The following is a 20,482-nucleotide window of genomic DNA, read 5'->3' on the forward strand; positions in this document are numbered from 1 at the left end:
GTGCTGTGCCTTGAGGATTTTGCTTGGGTGCGTTGGCGGCAGAGTCATGGGTGGCAGAGTCATCATTGGTGGAGTAGGATGCAGCCTTGCGAAATTGACCATCCAATGGACGAATGCCTTCATCAATGACAGCAGTAGCCTTGCCCTTTTCATCAGCTGAGGAAAATGTTCATTTGAGGACTTCAATCGGGGGCAAGTAGCTGCAATGGTTCAGTGTATCAGCTTTGTAGTTGAGTGAAGACCATGTTCTGATGAATCTCATAATCCACGGTGCATAAGGCTTCAACTCAAATAGGGACATTGCGACATTGGCCAGAGTCCTCATGAAGAAATCATGGAAGTTGACAGGAACGCCATGAATGATATTGAAAAGCAGATTCTTCATGATGCCAACGACTTCTTCTTCATTCGAGTCGTGGCCCTTGATAGGACTCAATGTCTTCGTCAGAATGCGATAGACAGTCCGAGGCACATACAGCAATTCCTTCACAAGGAATTTTGTTCTTGGGGCCTGACCTGGCTTCAAAGGCTTCATCAGCACTTGCATATAGTGATCGGTAAGCTCAGGTTCATTGTAGACGCAACAAGCACCTTCAAGGGGCGGACTGATAGGCAAAGCACGAAGCAATTTAGTAGTTGGTGCTTTGTAGTGAGTGTTTTCAGTCATCCAATCCAGCACCCATGAATTCACGTCTTCAGAGTTGCCGGTGATGTGCAGAGTTGCATAAAATTAAAGAATTAGCTCTTCATTCCAATCACATATGTCAGTGCAGAAATTTAACAGTCCGCGTCATAGAGAACACTGAGGACTGGCCCGAAGCATGGCAGAGATTCCATATCCACGTGAGGAATGTGCTCATGATCGAAGACTTTGTCTTTGTTGAACAGCACTGAGGAATAAAAATTTGCCTGGCTGGCAGTCCAGAAATGCCTCTTCCTAATGCGAGCAGAGTCATAGGGGTTGTAGTCAGTGAAGAATACGTGCTCGCCAAAGAAATCATTAGCCTTGAATTTTTGGTTCCTTGAGAATGGATCCTTTGGCTTGGGCAGAGGAGTGTCAGTCAGTTGCATAATGACCTCAGGAATTGCAATCTCAGGTTCTTCAGGCTGAGGAATTTCTGGTTCCTCTTTAGTGACAGCCTAGTTCTTCAAATCTTCATTTTCATTTTCTTCAGCACTAGCGACTGGAATGTCTTCATGAGCTTCATCAGATCCCATTTGAACTATAGTGGTTGGGGACTGAGGAATTTGTTGCAATGGAGTGAAGAGTGGAGAGTTGGGGTGCTGACTTTCCCAAAAGTCATCATTCATCACTGGTGTGGTACAGCCAATGTCCACATCTTCATCTACCATTTCTTCAACGCCAGCCTCTTCAGCAGTAAACTGAGGCATAGGCAAGGAAACTGTGGGGGTTGAAGGGATTTTATCCACTTCAATTTCTTCATCCATCTGCTCTGACGAAGTAGCAGAAGGATTTTCTTCATCAGATCCGCTAGGGATCACATATTCTTCATCAAAAGGGATGATTTCCTTTGATGGCATGGAGAAACTGGAACAGCATCAATTGGATTAGCAAATGAGCTTGTCATTTTCTTCATCTTCGTCGATGCTGAAGAATCTGAAGGAGCTGATGCTTTCCTTTTCTTCACTGTTGCACGCTCTGCAGCCTTGGTCTTCTTCACATCTGATGCAGATGGAAGGATTGGAGTTGGTGTAGGCACAGGAGGAGTAGAGGAATGTGGTTGATTTTCTTCAGGCACAACTGATGCAGTTGCCCTGACCTCTTCATTTTCTTCAGGCGCACCACTAGTGGGTGCCCTGGCAGTTTCATCAGCGGCTGGAATGCAGTCATCAGCCCTGGAACTCACATTTTCTTCAGCAGCCTAATTGTCATCAGTGGGGCTGGCATGTTCTTCAGTGGGCTGAGCAGATGCTTCAGCCTGAGGAATTTCTTGTTGCGATGGGGCTGCAACATTTGAGGTGAACATCTTAGTCAGTTTAACAAACCTGACCTTGGCTCCATTCCAATCAGCATAGTAAGCATTGAAATCATCGTTGAGGACTTTGATTTTAGACTGGATCTTCACAAGTTCATCAGTTGTCATAGAGACAACGTTGTTCTTCCGAAATTTCTCCTTCCTGTACTGTGCTTTCTTGAGCTGCCTGGCCTTCTCAAATTTCCATTTTTCTTCTTGGATGAAGGCAGTCAGCATATGACTTTGACTAGGAGTCAGCTTGAAGTCAAGCATAGGAGTGTTTGGGTCCTTATGCCAGAGATCAATGTAATCGAGGATCAACTTTGGATCCAAAAGCAGAGGCACATTTGTGCCCTTGGCTCTAGCGGCCCTGACTTGCCTATCTCTGGTGATTTCAACAAGTTCTTCATCATCAGCTTCGTCTTCTTCAGACGGCACTTGGAAGGCGACCTGCTTCTTGTGAGGACTTGGGCGAGAGCCTCGTCCAGCAGTGGTCTTAGTCTTCAGCAGAGAGGGTCCTGTTGAAGAATTTGGTGTGGCGGAGGAACTAGCTGAAGCTCCTGAGGCAACAAAGATGCCTGTAGTCCTTTGGCACGTGGCAAGATGCACAAGTGCTGAGGATTTGGTCGGAGCAGCTGAGGACTTTGGAGGAGCAGGAGCAGCGTGAGGAATTGGCCGTGAGGGCATTGAAGAAGAGGCACTTGGCTTGTGCGCAGGCTTCTTTGCCATGGATTTCTTCGGCCTTACAGAGGCCTCAGCGGCAGCAGCAGCAGAATCTTCATTGAATTTCTTCACTGCATCTTTTGCCTGTTTGGCCAACTTGGCCTGTCGCTTGGCCCATTCTTCAGGAAACTCCTCACCGCGTTAGATGCTAGTGGGATCTGCTTCTTCGCCAGGTGCCAATGGTGGTCTTGAGCATGGAGGAGTAACAGCGAATTTCTTCATGTACTTTGGAGTCACATATCTGTACTCCCTCCACTCTCTTGCCCATCTCCTCTCAATCTTTTGAATGTGCCCCTTGCGCTGATTTTTATCCTCCTCAGGGGGTGTGCAGTACCCAGCATAGATGTCCTCAGGGATTTCAAATGCAGTGTTGAACTCAGGCCTCTTTCCTCCTTTCTGTGGCTTCTTACCGTCAGCCATTTTCTTCAGATGAGGAATTTGAACAATGGAATTCTCTGAATAAGTATGCAACTTTTCTTCGAGGAACGCTGCAAATGAGTTAAGTTGATGAGAACCTAGTGATTCAGCAGCGGACATGAGTACCTGTAAAAAGAGTATAGTTGCAAGGAATTTGGAGAGGTCATATGCGTTCTCAGAAGGTTTTTCAAAAAGAACAAGTTTGAGGAATTTGACCAGATGAGTCTTGAAGAATTTCACTAAGCGTTCTTAGTCTTAGGTTCCAGAGTTGTACAGATCAGAAATCCGCACAATTGAGGAATCTTGAAGAAAAATTATTGCTTAGAGAAACAAATCAAGAACAGATGACATGTGAGGTGTTTAGTGTGTGAAGAATTTGAAGAATAAACACCTTTTGAAGATTTTGCAGAAATCATTTGAATCAAAGAGGACAGTAAAAGTAACTTTTAATTACCCTGAACGAAGAACACGATGAACTGTGAGGTGGAGAGGTGAAGTTCGTCTGTGGAGATCTTCCGCGCCCTAACTCGGCGGAGGAAGACGGCTACGGCGGCGGCGGAGTGAAGATTTCCGCGGCCGGCGCAAGTACGACGGCGACGAGGTCGAGGCAGTGAAGCTCTTCCTCACCGGCGACGATGAAGTAGCGGCGGCGCTAGGGTTTGAGAAGCTTGAGCTGGAGAGAGGTCGAGCGAAGTAAAGGCAGTGAGGAAGGGGAGAGGGGGTATTTATAGCCACGGTGAAAAACTGTTCGCCCGAAGAAATTGGACGAACGTGCCCCAGACCCTTCTCATTCGCTTGACATGTGTCACCCACGTACTGAGAAGTGGAGATCGTGTTAGATTGTGGGTGAATAGATAAGTATTTCGTGGGATGCGGAACGGTTTGAGCGGCAAAGCCGAAAATTTGGATAAGATAAGTTAAATGTTCCGTTCGCAAATCCTTCAGCTGACAAGGACACAGTGAAGATTTTGAACGAGTTTCAAATAGAACGCACATGAAGAATTTGTGAATAGATTGGGTTGAGTATAGCATAGAGAGGGAAGGTTCCGATCACATTCACTTAGCAGAAATAGCAACTTGAAGAAATAGCAATAAGTGAATGCTGTAGAGAACATAAACTCATATATATATATAGCCAATGAGAAAAACGATGGAAACAGTGAAGATTTTGCAAAGTTGAAGATTTTGAACAACTGAGGAATTTCAAAACTGAGGAAAAAACTCAAATTGAAGATTTTCAACTTTTGGTGGTGGCGTGACCCACCGTATAAGAATGATGATTTCAGACACCGCGTACAATTGGCGTAGGGTTCTGAGAATCAAATTCTTTGTTAATTTCTTCACACTTAGAGTGTTATTCTTCATTGATTGAAGAAAAATGTTTCTTCATGTGTTGCACATCTAAGTCATCAATTTTGCATAAGTGTTAGGATGAGTGTCCTTTTCAAAGAACATTCGAAGATTCTAGGATATTTAGCTCACACCGCAACTTGCTAAATCTCCTCTCATCCAAGGGCTTTGTGAAGATATCGGCTCGCTGTTCTTCAGTCTTCACATGCTCAATAGAAATGTCGCCCTTCAACACATGATCGCGAAGAAAATGATGACGAATCTAAATGTGCTTTGTCTTCGAGTGCTGAACTGGGTTATGAGCAATCTTGATGGCACTCTCATTGTCACAGAAGAGAGGCACATTCTTCACGTTGACGCCATAGTCCTTGAGAGTTTGCTTCATCTACAGCAATTGAGCACAGCAAGAACCAGCAGCAATGTACTCAGCTTCAGCAGTACACAGTGATACGCAGTTCTGTTTCTTCGAGGACCAACAGACCAAAGATCGTTCGAGGAAATGACATGTACCAGATGTTGACTTGCGGTCCACACGATCACCAGCATAGTCAGAGTTAGAATATCCAATGAGATCAAAAGCCGAGCCCTTGGGGTACCATAATCCAAGTGTTGGTGTGTGAGCTAGATATCGAAGAATATGTTTCACAGCCTTATGGTGTGATTCCTTCGGTGTAGCTTGAAATCGGGCACACATGCAAACACTAAGCATAATATCTGGCCTAGATGCACATAAATACAATAAAGAACCAGTCATGGAGCGGTATACCTTTTGATCGAAGTCAATACCATTTTCATCAGTGCACAGATGGCCATTTGTGGGCATCGGAATTTTGACGCCTTTGCAATCTTGCATGCCAAATTTCCTCAGTACATCCTTGAGGTATTTCTCCTGAGATATGAATATGTCATTGCGCTGTTGACGAATTTGAAGACCTAAGAAGAATTTCAACTCTCCCATCATAGACATTTGATATTCTTCACTCATCATATAGGAAAATTCATCACTATAACGTTGGTCAGTACAGCCAAAGATGATATCATCAACATATATTTGGCACACAAACAATTCATCATCATATGATTTAGTGAAAAGTGTAGGGTCGAGTGAACCGGGTTTGAAGCCTTTCTTCATGAGGAATTCCTTCAAAGTATCATACCACGCCCGAGGGGCCTGCTTGAGGCCATAGAGGGCCTTATTTAGTCTGAAGACTTTGTCAGGATGCTTAAGATCTTCAAAACCTGGGGGTTGAGCAACATATACTTCTTCCTCAAGCTTACCATTGAGGAATGCACTTTTCACATCCATTTGATATAAAGTGATATCATGATGGTTAGCATAAGCAAGTAATATGCGAATAGCTTCAAGTCTAGCAACAGGTGCAAAAGTTTCATCGAAATCAATTCCTTCAACCTGTGTGTAGCCTTGAGCTAGAAGCCGTGCCTTATTCCTCACCACAAGGCCATTTTCATCTTGCTTGTTGCGGTAGATCCACTTTGTGCCAATGATATTGTGTTTGCGAGGATCTGGACGATTGACCGGTTCCCAAACATTGTTGAGCTCGAACTGATGTAATTCTTCTTGCATGACATGAATCCACTCAGGCTCCAGAAATGCTTCATCTACCTTAGTGGGCTCTGTGATAGAGACAAAAGCATAGTTCCCACAAAAGTTAGATAAATGTGAAGCTTTTGAGCGTGTGAGAGGACCTGGTGCTTTAATGTCATCGATGATCTTTTCAACTTGCACTTCTTTTGCAACGCGAGGATGAGTTGGTTGTCGTCGAGGAATTTGATCAGCATTTTCTTCAGCACCATTTTCTTCAGCATTTTCTTCAGGTGCATTAGCTCGACATTCTTCACGTTCTGGAATGAATTCTTCAGCATATTCTTCGGTAGGAATGACATCCTCAGTAGCCTTGAACTTGATAGATTCCTTAGGTGCTGGTTCATCTATCACAGAAGGTAGGTGCTCTCTTTGCGAGCCATTAGTTTCATCGAACCGCACATCTACAGTTTCAACAACCTTGTGAAGAACGTTGTTGAAGACTCTGTAGGTGTGCGAGTCCTTTCCGTAACCAAGTATAAAACCTTCATGTGCTTTCGGTGCAAATTTAGCATTGTGATGAGGATCTCTAATCCAACATTTAGCACCGAAGACTTTGAAATAACTCACATTGGGTTTCTTGTCAGTGAGGAGTTCATAGGCAGTCTTCTTGAAGAATTTGTGAAGATATACCATGTTGATGATGTGGCACGCAGTATAAATTGCCTCAATCCAGAAGTGACGAGGCGTCTTGTACTCATCAAGCATAGTGCGAGCCATCTCAACAAGAGTTCTGTTCTTGCGCTCCACGACGCCATTTTGCTGAGGAGTGTAAGGAGCTGATAACTCATGAGTAATACCAAGTTCATCAAGATAGTCATCAAGACCAGAATTCTTGAACTCAGTTCCATTGTCACTTCTGATGTGCTTGATCTTCACACCGAAGTTGGTTGAAGCCCTCGAGGAAAATAGTTTGAAGACTTCCTGCACTTCATGTTTGTAAGTAACAATGTGTACCCATGTGTATCGAGAGTAATCATCAACAATAACAAAGCCATAGAGAGATGCGTCATTTATGACTGCTGAGTAATGGTTAGGACCGAAAAGGTCCATGTGAAGCAATTCGAATGGTCGAGTAGTGGTCATGATAGTCTTCGCTGGATGCTTAGCCTTGGTCATCTTTCCAGCTTCACAAGCTCCACACAAGTGATCCTTGAGGAATTTGACATTCTCAATGCCAATGACATGCTTCTTCTTCGCAAGCGTGTGCAAATTCCTCATGCCTGCATGACCAAGTCTTCGATGCCATAGCCAACCTTCTGAAGCTTTTGCAAGTAGGCACATGGCTGGTTGCGGTCCTGTAGAGAAATCAACAATATACAAGTCTCCTCTCCTAAAGCCTTCGAAGACTTTGGAATTGTCAGCTTCCATAACCACAACACAACGATACTTGCCAAAGACAACAACCATATCAAGATCACAAAGCATTGAGACAGACATAAGATTGTATCCTAAGGACTCGACAAGCATGACTTTGTCCATGTGTCGATCCTTTGTGATCGCAACCTTACCTAGACCCAATACCTGACTTTTTCCTTTGTCAGCGAAGATGATATGCTTCAGATGCGATGGTGATAAGGCAGCATCCATCAATAGATTCTTGTCACTAGTCATATGATTTGTACATCCACTATCGAGGACCCACTCAGTGGCTTTGGGTTGATCATCCTGCAGATGAATTAGTGCAGCTTACGAACTTCATATACTTCATCAGTGAAGAATATGACATCACAATTCATCAGAAGAATTTCATCAAGCAGTGCAACAGTTAAAACAGTAGGAGGACGTGTGAAATGAAAGTTCATTTCTTCATGATTAGCATGCGTCCTTTCAGGCACTCTTCAGGTCTCCAGCAAATTCTTCAGACGTTCACGCACGTCTGGAGACCTGACCCTGCATAAAAGATTAGTTATTTTTCTTCACCACCCACATCTGAAGGGGTGGCAAAGAGTTCATCACTCTACGAACTCCATACGAGAAAGGTGGCATAGAAGCCAATCCATTTCATTTCACATAAGAGGAGTTAGGGTAAGCATATGAATAAGCAGAGAAATTCTTCGAGGACTTATGAACATAATGATTAGAAGAATAATGCTCATATTCATAGCCCTTGGCTCTTCCCTGAAGACTTTCAAGGCACCTTTTGGGAACCCAGATTTTCTTCATAGGAGAACCGTTCCTGCAGTTAGTGCCAACATATCTAGCAAATACTTCACCATTCTGATTTTTGAACAGTTTGTAGTTGGAGTCAAATGACTCATCAGAAGAATGAGAAGATTCAGATGTAAAGCCAGATAAATTAGATGGATCAACTGGAGGTCCCTTTGTAGCAACCCATGAGGTTTTGGGGTACTGCTCAGGCTTCCAATATGTACCATCAGCATTGAGTTTCCTCTCAAAGGCAATACCCTCTTTCCTAGGGTTCCTATTGAGGATCTGCTTTTTAAGCACATCACAAAGAGTTTGATGCCCTTTGAGGCTTTTGTACATGCCTGTCATGTACAATTCCTTCAGCCCTTCATCGTGAGTGATACTAGCAATGTCCTCAGATGAGGAATTAGTGATAGCAGACACAGTTGAAGAATTTGTAGCATTTGAACATTCAGGTGAAGAATTAGCAGATTCACGTTCAATGCATTTCAAACACGGAGGAACAAATTCTTCCTGAGCAGCGCTGATTTGTTGAGCAAGTAATGAATCGCGCTCCTTCTGAAGATCTACATAACTCACTCTTAGCTTCTCAAGATCTTGCTTTCTTTGAAGAAATTCATAAGAAAGCTTCTCATGATCAGACAAGAGAGTGTTATGATGACCTTGAAGGTTGTCAAACCTAGTCTGAAGTCTCTGAAGATTTTCAGTCAAGGTTTTAGTGTGATCCATTTCTTCACCCAACATATCATCACTTTTGTCTAGCATGTTTTGAACCTTTTCAAGAGCCCTTTGTTGTTTCACAGCAATCTTAGCAAGTTTAGAATAGCTGGGCTTAAGGTTTTCATCAGATTCATTCTCACTTGATTCAGAGGAGGTATATTTGAGTACCTTGGCACCCTTTGCCATGAAGCAATAGGTGGGAGCGTAGTCATCATTGCCTTCATCAGCCTTGTTGGTGAGGTCATTTTCTTCAGTGTTGAAGATAGACTTGCTGACGAATGCAGTAGCGAGGGCTAGGCTCGCCACACCGGATTCGGAATCCTCAGATGCCTCCTCTTCCTCATTTTCTTCAGATTCAGCCTCAAAGTCCATTTCCTTGCCAATGAATGCCCGAGCCTTCTTGGAGCTTCTCTTCTTGTGAGATGAAGACTTTGAGAATTTTGATGATAAAGATTTTGAGGATTTCTTCTTTTTCTTCGCATCAACAGAACTGTAATCCTTGTATTTCTTCTTCTTTGATTCCTTTTCCCACGGAGGGCAATCTTGAATGTAGTGTCCAGGTTTCTTGCATTTGTGACAAAGCCTCTTCTTGTAGTCACTGGATGAGGAATCATTGCTCCTTGAGGGTGTTCCAAAGCGATCACGTCTTGAGAACTTCTGGAATTTCTTCACGAGCAGTGCTAGACCATGGCTTAGTTCTTCAGGATCACCAAGGCTGCTGTCAGAGTCTTGTGACGCCACCGATTTGACCGTACACTAATCATGCACGCAAACGTGTACGATCAAGATCAGGGACTCACGGGAAGATATCACAACACAACTCTAAAACATAAATAAGTCATACAAGCATCATAATACAAGCCAGGGGCCTCGAGGGCTCAAATACAATTGCTCGATCATAGACGAGTCAGCGGAAGCAACAATATCTGAGTACAGACATAAGTTAAACAACTTTGCCATAAGAAGGCTAGCACAAAAGTAGCAACGATCGAAAAGGCAAGGCCTCCTGCCTGGGACCTCCTAACTACTCCTCAAAGCCGAACTCCATGTAGAATCATCCTCGGGATCTCTAGCTCCTGGACTCCAGCATCTGGTTGCGACAACCAGGTATAGAAAGGGGAAAAGAGGGAGAAAAGCAACCGTGAGTACTCATCCAAAGTACTCGCAAGCAAGGAGCTACACTACATATGCATGGGTATATGTGTAAAGGACCATACCGATGGACTGAACTGCAGAATGCCAGAATAAGAGGGGGATAGCTAATCCTGTCGAAGACTACGCTTCTGGCCACCTCCATCTTGCAGCATGTAGAAGAGAGTAGATGGTAAGTTCACCAAGTAGCATCGCATAGCATAATCCTACCCGGCGATCCCCTCCTCGTCGCCCTGTTAGAGAGCGATCACCGGGTTATATCTGGCACTTGGAAGGGTGTGTTTTATTAAGTATCCAGTTCTAGTTGTCATAAGGTCAAGGTACAACTCCGGGTCGTCCTTTTACCGAGGGACACGGCTATTCGAATAGATAAACTTCCCTGCAGGGGTGCACCACATAACCCAACACGCTCGATCCCATTTGGCCGGACACACTTTTCTGGGTCATGCCCGGCCTCGTAAGATCAACACGTCGCAGCCCCACCTAGGCTCAACAGAGAGGTCAACACGCCGGTCTAAATCCTATGCGCGCAGGGGTCTAGGCCCATCGCCCATTGCACACCTGCACGTTGTGTACGCGGCCGGAAGCAGACCTAGCCTAGCAGGCGTTCCAGTCCAATCCGGCGCGCGCCGCTCCGTCGCTGACGTCAAGAAGAGCTTCGGCTGATACCACGACGTCGAGTGCCCATAACTGTTCCCGCGTAGTTGGTTAGTGCGTATAGACCAAATGGCCAGACTCAGATCAAATACCAAGATCTCGTTAAGCGTGTTAAGTATCCGCGAACGCCGACCAGGGCCAGGCCCACCTCTCTCCTAGGTGGTCTCAACCTGCCCTGTCGCTCCGCCACAAAGTAACAGTCGGGGGCCGTCAGGAACCTAGGCCCACCTCTACCGGGATGGAGCCACCTGTCCTTTCAGCCCCCTCATCAGAATCACTTGCGGGTACTCAACGAGCCGACCCGACTTTAGTCACCACATGTGTCATGTATATAAAGTATATAGTATATACCCGTGATCACCTCCCGAAGTGATCACGGCCCAGTAGTATAGCATGGCAGACGGACAAGAGTGTAGGGTCACTGATGGAACACTAGCATCCTATACTAAGCAGTAGGATAGCAGGTAAGGGTAACAACTGTAGCAACAATGACAGGCTATGCATCAGGATAGGATTAACGAAAAGCAGTAACATGCTACACTACTCTAATGCAAGCAGTATAGAGAAGAATAGGCGATATCTGGTGATCAAGGGGGGGGCTTGCCTGGTTGCTCTGGCAAGTAGGAGGGGTCGTCAACTCCGTAGTCGAACTGGGCAGCAGCAGCGTCGGTCTCGTAGTCTACCGGAGAGAAGAGGGGGAAGAAACAGTAAATACAATGCAAACATAAGCATGACGATGCGTGACATGACAATGAGCGGTGCTAGGTGTGCCCTAACGCGGTAGTAGGTGTTACCGGCGAAGGGGGGACATCCGGGAAAGTATTCCCGATGTTTCGCGTTTTCGGACAGATGGACCGGAGGTGAAATGTTGCAGGTTCACTATGCTAGGGACGTGTGGCGAACGAACAGGCTGCGTACTCGGATTCGTCTCGTCGTTATGAGCAACTTTCATGTAGAAAACATTTTCATCCGAGTTACGGATTATTTTATATGAATTTTCAAAGATTAAACCATTTTCTGGAATTATTTAATTTAACAGAAAAGGGAATTATGACATCAGCATGGTGCAATGCTGACGTCAGCAGGTCAACAGGTCGGCTGACCAGTCAAACCAGACAGGTGGCACCCACATGTCAGCCACTGTTAATTAACAGAGTTTAAATTAAACTAATCTGAGGTTAAATAGTTACTGGGCCCCACATGTCAATCTCTAATTAGTAACTAATTAGGTTTTAATTATTAAAACATTTTAATTAATTAATATAGACGGTGGGGCCCACGTATCAGTGGCACTGGGCTGCCTGGTCAGCAGTTGACTGGGTCAACCCAGTCAACTGGGACCCACGGGGCCCACTGGCAGTGGCTCTGGGGTGGCCCCAGGCCAGCCACGTCGGTGGCCGGCGCTGGAGTTGCGCCGGCGAGCTCTACGCGGCGGCGAGTTCGCCGGAGACGCTCGGAAATTCGCTACACGGCACCATTTTGCGCAGTTTTGCTTGCGTTCGAACGCTGACGGTGTCACGCGTCGAGTGGTGGCGGTAGCGCAGCCGGACTTGGCCGGAATCGGCGCCGGCGACGAGCAAAGGCGGCGGCGCGTACGGGTGCTCGACGGAGACGGCGCTATGGCGTGTAGCAGCTTGAACGGAAGGGCTGGGCGTTCTCTAAGCAGCGCGGCGAGCACGTTGGGCACTAGCCCGTGACCAAAAGCTCACCGGAGACGCGCCGGCGACCAAACGAGGCGGCGGTGGTTCGGGCTTCGTCGGGGTAGTGGCTACGGGCGGCTAGAGAGGGCAGGGGACAGCGCGTTCGGCGCAGGAGCTCGCCGGGGGAGCGTGGGGTCTGGGCAGAGGGCTCGGGGAGGACCGGTGGCGTAGATCAAGGACGAGGACGATGCGGTGGCCGAGCCGGAGAAGAAGAAGAGTGCAGCGACGCGAGGGGCTCCGGGGCTCGATCCAGCGGTGTAGTGGAGGCAGAGGACCACGGCGGAGCTGCAGGACTTGCCGGGGCGACGAACGGACGACGGTGGCCACGGCTACAGCGATCGACGGCGACGGGGGCGCTCGAGCATCCCGAACAGAGGCGAGGAAGGGGACGAGAGGGGGATTGTGGGCGCGCTAGGGTTTCGGGGGAGGGCGAGGGGGCATGTGGGGTGGGGAGACGAGGGGAGCCCGTGGCTTTGCCCTTATCCTCTCCCGGCGAGGCCGGCGAGGAGGTCAGGTTCGACCTCGCCCCTGTAGCGACACGGAGCAGAGGAACAGGAAGGGGAGGGAGCGACCGGCGAGGGGGGAGTGGGCCGGCCTGCTGGGCCAGCTGGCTCGGGTGGGCCGAAGCCCAATTGGGGCAGGGGCTTTCTCTCTCTCTGCTTTTCCTTTTTTCCTTTTCTTTGTTTTTCTTTTTATTTTCAGCAGCTTTTGCATTTTCTGTTTAGCCAATAATGACTTTGCAAAATTATGCCACTAGCCGAAACAATTTCAAAGAATTATTGGGCACTGCCACAAAAAGATTGTGAGGCTTTTGAAATAGTTTGCAACCTTCATAATTTAAAAAGGCATTTAAACTATAGTTTTAGCCACTGTTTTAAAGTGGTTTAGGGCACTTAGACATTTGCAAAAATGTTGGTTCACTACCAATATTAGGTATGGATTATTTGGCACATGAAGAACATTTTAGTTTTAATATTTGAAAACTTTTATTGTTTGCTTGATTTTGACTTTGAATTTAAATCGGTTTCGAACTAGCGTGAGATTAGCCACAATAACCAAGGTCACGTGGCATCATTAACAGAGGTTTACTGTAGCTTAATTACCCGGGCGTCACAATTCTCCTCCACTACAAGAAATCTCGTCCCGAGATTTAAGAGGTAGTGAAAGGGGGAAAGGTTTGGTAACGAATCTAGCGGGTCTTCTTATCAGGGCTTGCTCTTCTCGAAGAGGCCGGTCCAATACATTGATGTCTTCATTTCTCTGCTTCAGGTCATCATGATGAAATCGGCGTCCTTTCTTCCGGAACTCCATCGTACTTACGAAAGAATAAAGGGTGGGCATACAGGGAGAACAGACCTCTGCAAGGTCAACTATCTGGTCGATAACATCGAGGAAGGTGGCGAAAGTAACTCCCGAATTGAAACTTACGAAAATATCGAGAGCAAAGTAAGGAGGTATCATGGGAAGTTTCAAGCGGGCAGGCAATCGTTCGATGCCTGAAACCAAATGTGAAAGGGGTCCAGAGCAACAAGAATAAGTATTGCGTCTGATACCAGAATGGATCACTAGGCAGGTCCGCAGGTGGCCCGTGAATCACATACGAAGTCAAACGCGAGGAATAACTTTGACAACAGGGTGTACAGGAGAGTCAGGTTTTGATCCTGTGGAACTGTGGGTTATGGGCCCACCATGTGGTTAAAGTAGGAAGGGCCGTGACATCTTGCACGATCATGATAGCAAGGCATGTCAGAGGGTAGCCTGTCAGTTATAAGTCAGCAACAAAGTTGGTACCTAGGGCGAGGGACGAAGAGAACCATTTTCCTGCTCGTTGAACGAGGCGGACCAATAGGCAAGGTTCTCGTCCATCGGTGGTTACCGGAATGTCATCAACAAAAGCAACAGGGTCTTACTGACAGAATTGTACACTGAGGTGTTAACATAAGCAGGGAATTAATATTGCTTAGATCATAATGATCACCAGAAATATTAGACAAAACAATGGAAAGGAAAAGGTGTTTATCAGATTAACAAAACAATGGAAAGGAAAATGTGTTTAAGCACATATTTCAGGGGTATATCCTTCCCAAGGGCAAGTAAAGCATGATATCCATGAAGGAATATAACGTAGAAAACTCTTTAGGTAAGGGGAGAGAAATTTCATGATATTACCCATACAATGGTGTTTGGATAATTGAGCAAGAAAACATTTAGCATTGGGCTTCAAATGTTCCTGTTGAAAATCGGAGTACCATAGACATGCTTCGAGATAGCATTGACATGGTCAACAGGTGAAGATCAGATTTTGGAAACAAAAAGGATCCATCAGGAACAACTTATAGAATAAGTCTTACAATTTCCTCATGGAAGAATGGATAACCTTGCTGAAAGGAAGAACTATAACAATAGGTCCTCCGGCCAGTTGTGCTAGGCATGACATCACCCTACCGGGTCATATAAAGACCAATGTATAACTCTTGGAAATATGTTCCAACCATCATATCTGACCGAGATTCAGATCTGATTGGTGTCAGGATACCTCAGACTCAGGATGTCTGAGAAGAAAGGTGCAACACAAATTGATGGGATGACATTGTAAGATTCTTGGGAAATGAACTCTGAAAGCAAGTTCCGAAACAAGAGTTCATCATTAAACCAAGGAGAGGGTTAGGAGGTGGCTGATGGACTCAGCGACATTCCATAGAGATTTCCAAAAGATGGATTTCCACAATTATGTGTACAAGGAGATAGCTTTTGTCAGTTCAAATGATATAATGAGGTATGCCCGAGGAAACATACACGATTGAACATTGGTTGAAAGGTGCACCCGAAATATGGGCTAGGCAGCACAATCAATGTTCGAATGATAATTCAATAAGCCATAGACGTAGAATGAAACTATAGACCAATAACTTCAAAGCAATAGGGTTGCTAGAAGTTTAGAATTTACACATCACAAACCATTTGTCGGTATTCCGGTTAGAAACAACACGGGGACCAAGAAAAGAATGGTGATGTTAAATAAGTATCACTTGTATCAAGAATTCTTAAGGGTGGTGAATTTCCCATGACATTCTTGACATAAAAGATAGCAATACTCCAAGGTAGAACATAACATAAGTTGGATAGCAAGGATCTCAAGGTACAACACAAAACATGAACAAGTTTGTATTGAAGGGAAAGCAAGAATGTTGCCGATGATAACACAAATCATCGAGGGGCAAGGATGGTATTTCTCATCATGAATTCAATTGATATCCTGGAGGAACTCAGAATGTTGATGATGATCATGACAAATTTTGTCGAGAGGTTTCATGGAGATGTAATCGGTCGGCGATGACATCAAGTCAAAGGGATGATGAAGCGAAATGTTCTTGGGACCATGAGTACGACACAAACTCGAATTCAAGCTTGCCGTTCAAGGTGGAACGATAAGACGAGGAAATCGGCGTAAGCTTAGCTCATCATCTAAGGTTGCGCTCCGGAACTAAGGACCCGGTAGCACAGTTAAAATTAGCACGATAATGATGTAGCCGATCAGGCTAGGAGTGACGTGATGGAGTATTAAACTTCTCAACAACAAAGTACTGGGAGTACCGAATCTCAGTGTTGATTTGATTCACAAATCGGAGTTCTCTGTTGACGACAACCCAGAACCCGTGGAGTGACTATGATGGGGAAAGGTACTACTTCATCAGAAACTCATAAGATGAAGTGCAATGGGTTGATATCCTCGAGATACCAGGGGGTAATACTCGAAGGTAGAACAAAATAGAGGTTGGGAAGGCGTACTGATCTGCAGAAGGCAAGTACTTTAACTTGTCCGAGAAATAGAATCAAAGGAGAACAATCATGGTCGGAACCACGGTTGCAAAGGATCAATTCACAGATACCAGATGATATTTATCAAGGAAATAGTTATTATTACAAGAAGCTTCCATGATAGGATCTACATCGTGTCCATGGGCATGAACACAAAGGTTCAAGGTCAACTCCCACTTCTCCAATCCATAACCTTTCATTCACTTCTCATTTTTCAAAGAAGTTGTAGTGTTGAAATTTTATCTGGAAAAATACCAGAAGAGTATGACTTGTGAAAACCTTCGGGTTCATACGGTTTTTAGGGAAGGTATAGGTTCAATCCATCGGGGCATCTTAGAAACATATACCTCAAACTTCAAGAGTAAAATCGCCAGCTCAAAAGTAGAGTATGGTTATCAAGCAGAGGATAGAAATTACCAAAGGCATTATATATCCATGGAAATGATCACAAGGTTATTGAATATGAAGGACACTGTCGGATAAAAACCCAACAAAGGGTCTTGTGGTCTACAACGGAGCTGATGCGAGTATCGGTACTCTATCAGAGGAAGAAGGAACGAAAGGGCATCTGACTATAAAAACAACTGAGTAATTCAAAGCTCAAATGCAAAGGACTTGTCATTTCCAAATCAAGGGATCAGAAGCCAATGGTCTGATTAAGAATGCATAAGTTGAATAGACTTAGGGGTACAATCGACGACAATTTGATTGGCGAGAACCAGCTCACGTTTCAAATGACGTCTGAGCCGGAAGGATGAATTCTAGGCTCTGATTGAGGATTGCGAGCATTCGCAACAGATTGAATCAACGGACTCAAAATGATAATGACAAGAGATGCCAATAAGATTACGAGACTTAAGATTAATCATAATGGAAGTAAGCAAGAATTTCAAGAGCAAAAGGCTCCTGAGGATTTTCGGAAGATCGGATGGTATTTTGAACACTTTTGTGAAATACTTGAATCAACTGGGGATGAGCGGATACTCGGTAAGTGCGAGAATTATCCGTAAGGGTATTCAGGTGACAAAGAACAGCAAGGCAGTAAGCTCAAAGGATTCTCGGAACAACTGAGAGAATTTCGGGGTATCTTGTAATAACAAGATCAACTGGGAAACATTGTATGAATGGCGAGTATACGTGGTTATCCATAGGAGTTCATCGATGAAAGGGAATTGTAAAAGCGATGAACACAAGTTCTCGGGTTATCAGCGGAGAGTATCTTCAGGGTCTTCACGTGCAGCAGACGATCATCAGTAATAAGGGGCTCTCTGGGTGAAAGTGATAACGAGATCCTAATGTTATATTTAGTAAAATTCACTTAATCCGAATAGAAGAGAGATCAGAGCCCCGGAGTGTAGACAAGGAGTAAAAGATCCTAATACCACCCAATGGCGACATGGGCTCGTAAGCCACACAGCCATGTTAGTAAAAGTTTTACAATGACTAGACTCGACTTCGGCCAAAGAGTTGGAAAGGGGGATCCCTACAGGCAGTCGGCTTTGATACCAACTTGTGACGCCCCCGATTTGACCGTACACTAATCATGCACGCAAACGTGTACGATCAAGATCAGGGACTCACGGGAAGATATCACAACACAACTCTAAAACATAAATAAGTCATACAAGCATCATAATACAAGCTAGGGGCCTCGAGGGCTCGAATACAATTGCTCGATCATAGACGAGTCAGCGGAAGCAACAATATATGAGTACAGACATAAGTTAAACAACTTTGCCTTAAGAAGGCTAGCACAAAAGTAGCAACAATCGAAAAGGCAAGGCCTCCTGCCTGGGACCTCCTAACTACTCCTCGAAGCCGAACTCCATGTAGAATCATCCTCGGGATCTCTAGCTCCTGGACTCCAGCATCTGGTTGCGACAACCGGGTATAGAAAGGGGAACAGAGGGAGAAAAGCAACCATGAGTACTCATCCAAAGTACTCGCAAGCAAGGAGCTACACTACATATGCATGGGTATATGTGTAAAGGACCATATCGATGGACTGAACTGCAGAATGCCAGAATAAGAGGGGGATAGCTAATCCTGTCGAAGACTACGCTTCTGGCCACCTCCATCTTGCAGCATGTAGAAGAGAGTAGATGGTAAGTTCACCAAGTAGCATCGCATAGCATAATCCTACCCGGCGATCCCCTCCTCGTCGGCCTGTTAGAGAGCGATCACCGGGTTATATCTGGCACTTGGAAGGGTGTGTTTTATTAAGTATCCAGTTCTAGTTGTCATAAGGTCAAGGTACAACTCCGGGTCGTCCTTTTACCGAGGGACACGACTATTTGAATAGATAAACTTCCCTGCAGGGGTGCACCACATAACCCAACACGCTCGATCCCATTTGGCCGGACACACTTTTCTGGGTCATGCCCGGCCTCGTAAGATCAACACGTCGCAGCCCCACCTAGGCTCAACAGAGAGGTCAACACGCCAGTCTAAATCCTATGCGCACAGGGGTCTGGGCCCATCGCCCATTGCACACCTGCACGTTGCGTACGCGGCCGGAAGCAGACCTAGCCCAGCAGGCGTTCCAGTCCAATCCGGCGCGCGCCGCTCCATCGCTGACGTCAAGAAGAGCTTCCGCTGATACCACGATGTCGAGTGCCCATAACTGTTCTCGTGTAGTTGGTTAGTGCGTATAGACCAAATGGCCAGACTCAGATCAAATACCAAGATCTCGTTAAGCGTGTTAAGTATCCGCGAACGCCGACCAGGGCCAGGCCCACCTCTCTCCTAGGTGGTCTCAACCTGCCCTGTCGCTCCGCCACAAAGTAACAGTTGGGGGCCGTCAGGAACCCAGGCCCACCTCTACCGGGATGGAGCCACCTGTCCTTTCAGCCCCCTCATCAGAATCACTTGCGGGTACTCAACGAGCCGACCCGACGTTAGTCACCACATATGTCATGTATATAAAGTATATAGTATATACCCGTGATCACCTCCCGAAGTGATCACGGCCCAGTAGTATAGCATGGCAGACGGACAAGAGTGTAGGGTCACTGATGGAACACTAGCATCCTATACTAAGCAGTAGGATAGCAGGTAAGGGTAACAACTGTAGCAACAATGACAGGCTATGCATCAGGATAGGATTAACGGAAAACAGTAACATGCTACACTACTCTAATGCAAGCAGTATAGAGAAGAATAGGCGATATCTGGTGATCAAGGGGGGGGCTTGCCTGGTTGCTCTGGCAAGTAGGAGGGGTCGTCAACTCCGTAGTCGAACTGGGCAGCAGCAGCGTCGGTCTCGTAGTCTACCGGAGAGAAGAGGGGGAAGAAACAGTAAATACAATGCAAACATAAGCATGACGATGCGTGACATGACAATGAGCGGTGCTAGGTGTGCCCTAACGCGGTAGTAGGTGTTACCGGCGAAGGGGGGACATCCGGGAAAGTATTCCCGATGTTTCGCGTTTTCGGACAGATGGACCGGAGGTGAAATGTTGCAGGTTCACTATGCTAGGGACGTGTGGTGAACGAACGGGCTGCGTATTCGGATTCGTCTCGTCGTTATGAGCAACTTTCATGTAGAAAACATTTTCATCCGAGTTACGGATTATTTTATATGAATTTTCAAAGATTAAACCATTTTCTGGAATTATTTAAATTAACAGAAAAGGGAATTATGACATCAGCATGGTGCAATGCTGATGTCAGCAGGTCAACAGGTTGGCTGACCAGTCAAACCAGACAGATGGCGCCCACATGTCAGCCACTGTTAATTAACAGAGTTTAAATTAAACTAATCTGAGGTTAAATAGTTACTGGGCCCCACATGTCAGTCTCTAATTAGTAACTAATTAGGTTTTAATTATTTAAAAAAATTAATTAATTAATATAGACGGTGGGGCCCACGTGTCAGTGGCACTGGGCTGCCTGGTCAGCAGTTGACTGGGTCAACCCAGTCAACTGGGACCCACGGGGCCCACTAGCAGTGGCTCTGGGGTGGCCCCAGGCCAGCCACGTCGGCGGCCAGCGCCGGAGTTGCGGCGGCGAGTTCGCCGGAGACGCTCGGAAATTCGCTACGGGGCACCATTTTGCGCGGTTTTGCTTGCGTTCGAACGCTGACGGTGTCGCGCGTCGAGTGGTGGCGGTAGCGCAGCCGGACTTGGCCGGAATCGGCGCCGGCGACGAGCAGAGGCGGCGGCGCGTACGGGTGCTCGACGGAGACGGCGCTACGGCGTGTAGCAGCTTGAACG

Source organism: Aegilops tauschii, chromosome 2 (assembly GCF_002575655.3).
Source record: "Aegilops tauschii subsp. strangulata cultivar AL8/78 chromosome 2, Aet v6.0, whole genome shotgun sequence".
NCBI classification, from domain to species: Eukaryota; Viridiplantae; Streptophyta; class Magnoliopsida; order Poales; family Poaceae; genus Aegilops; species Aegilops tauschii.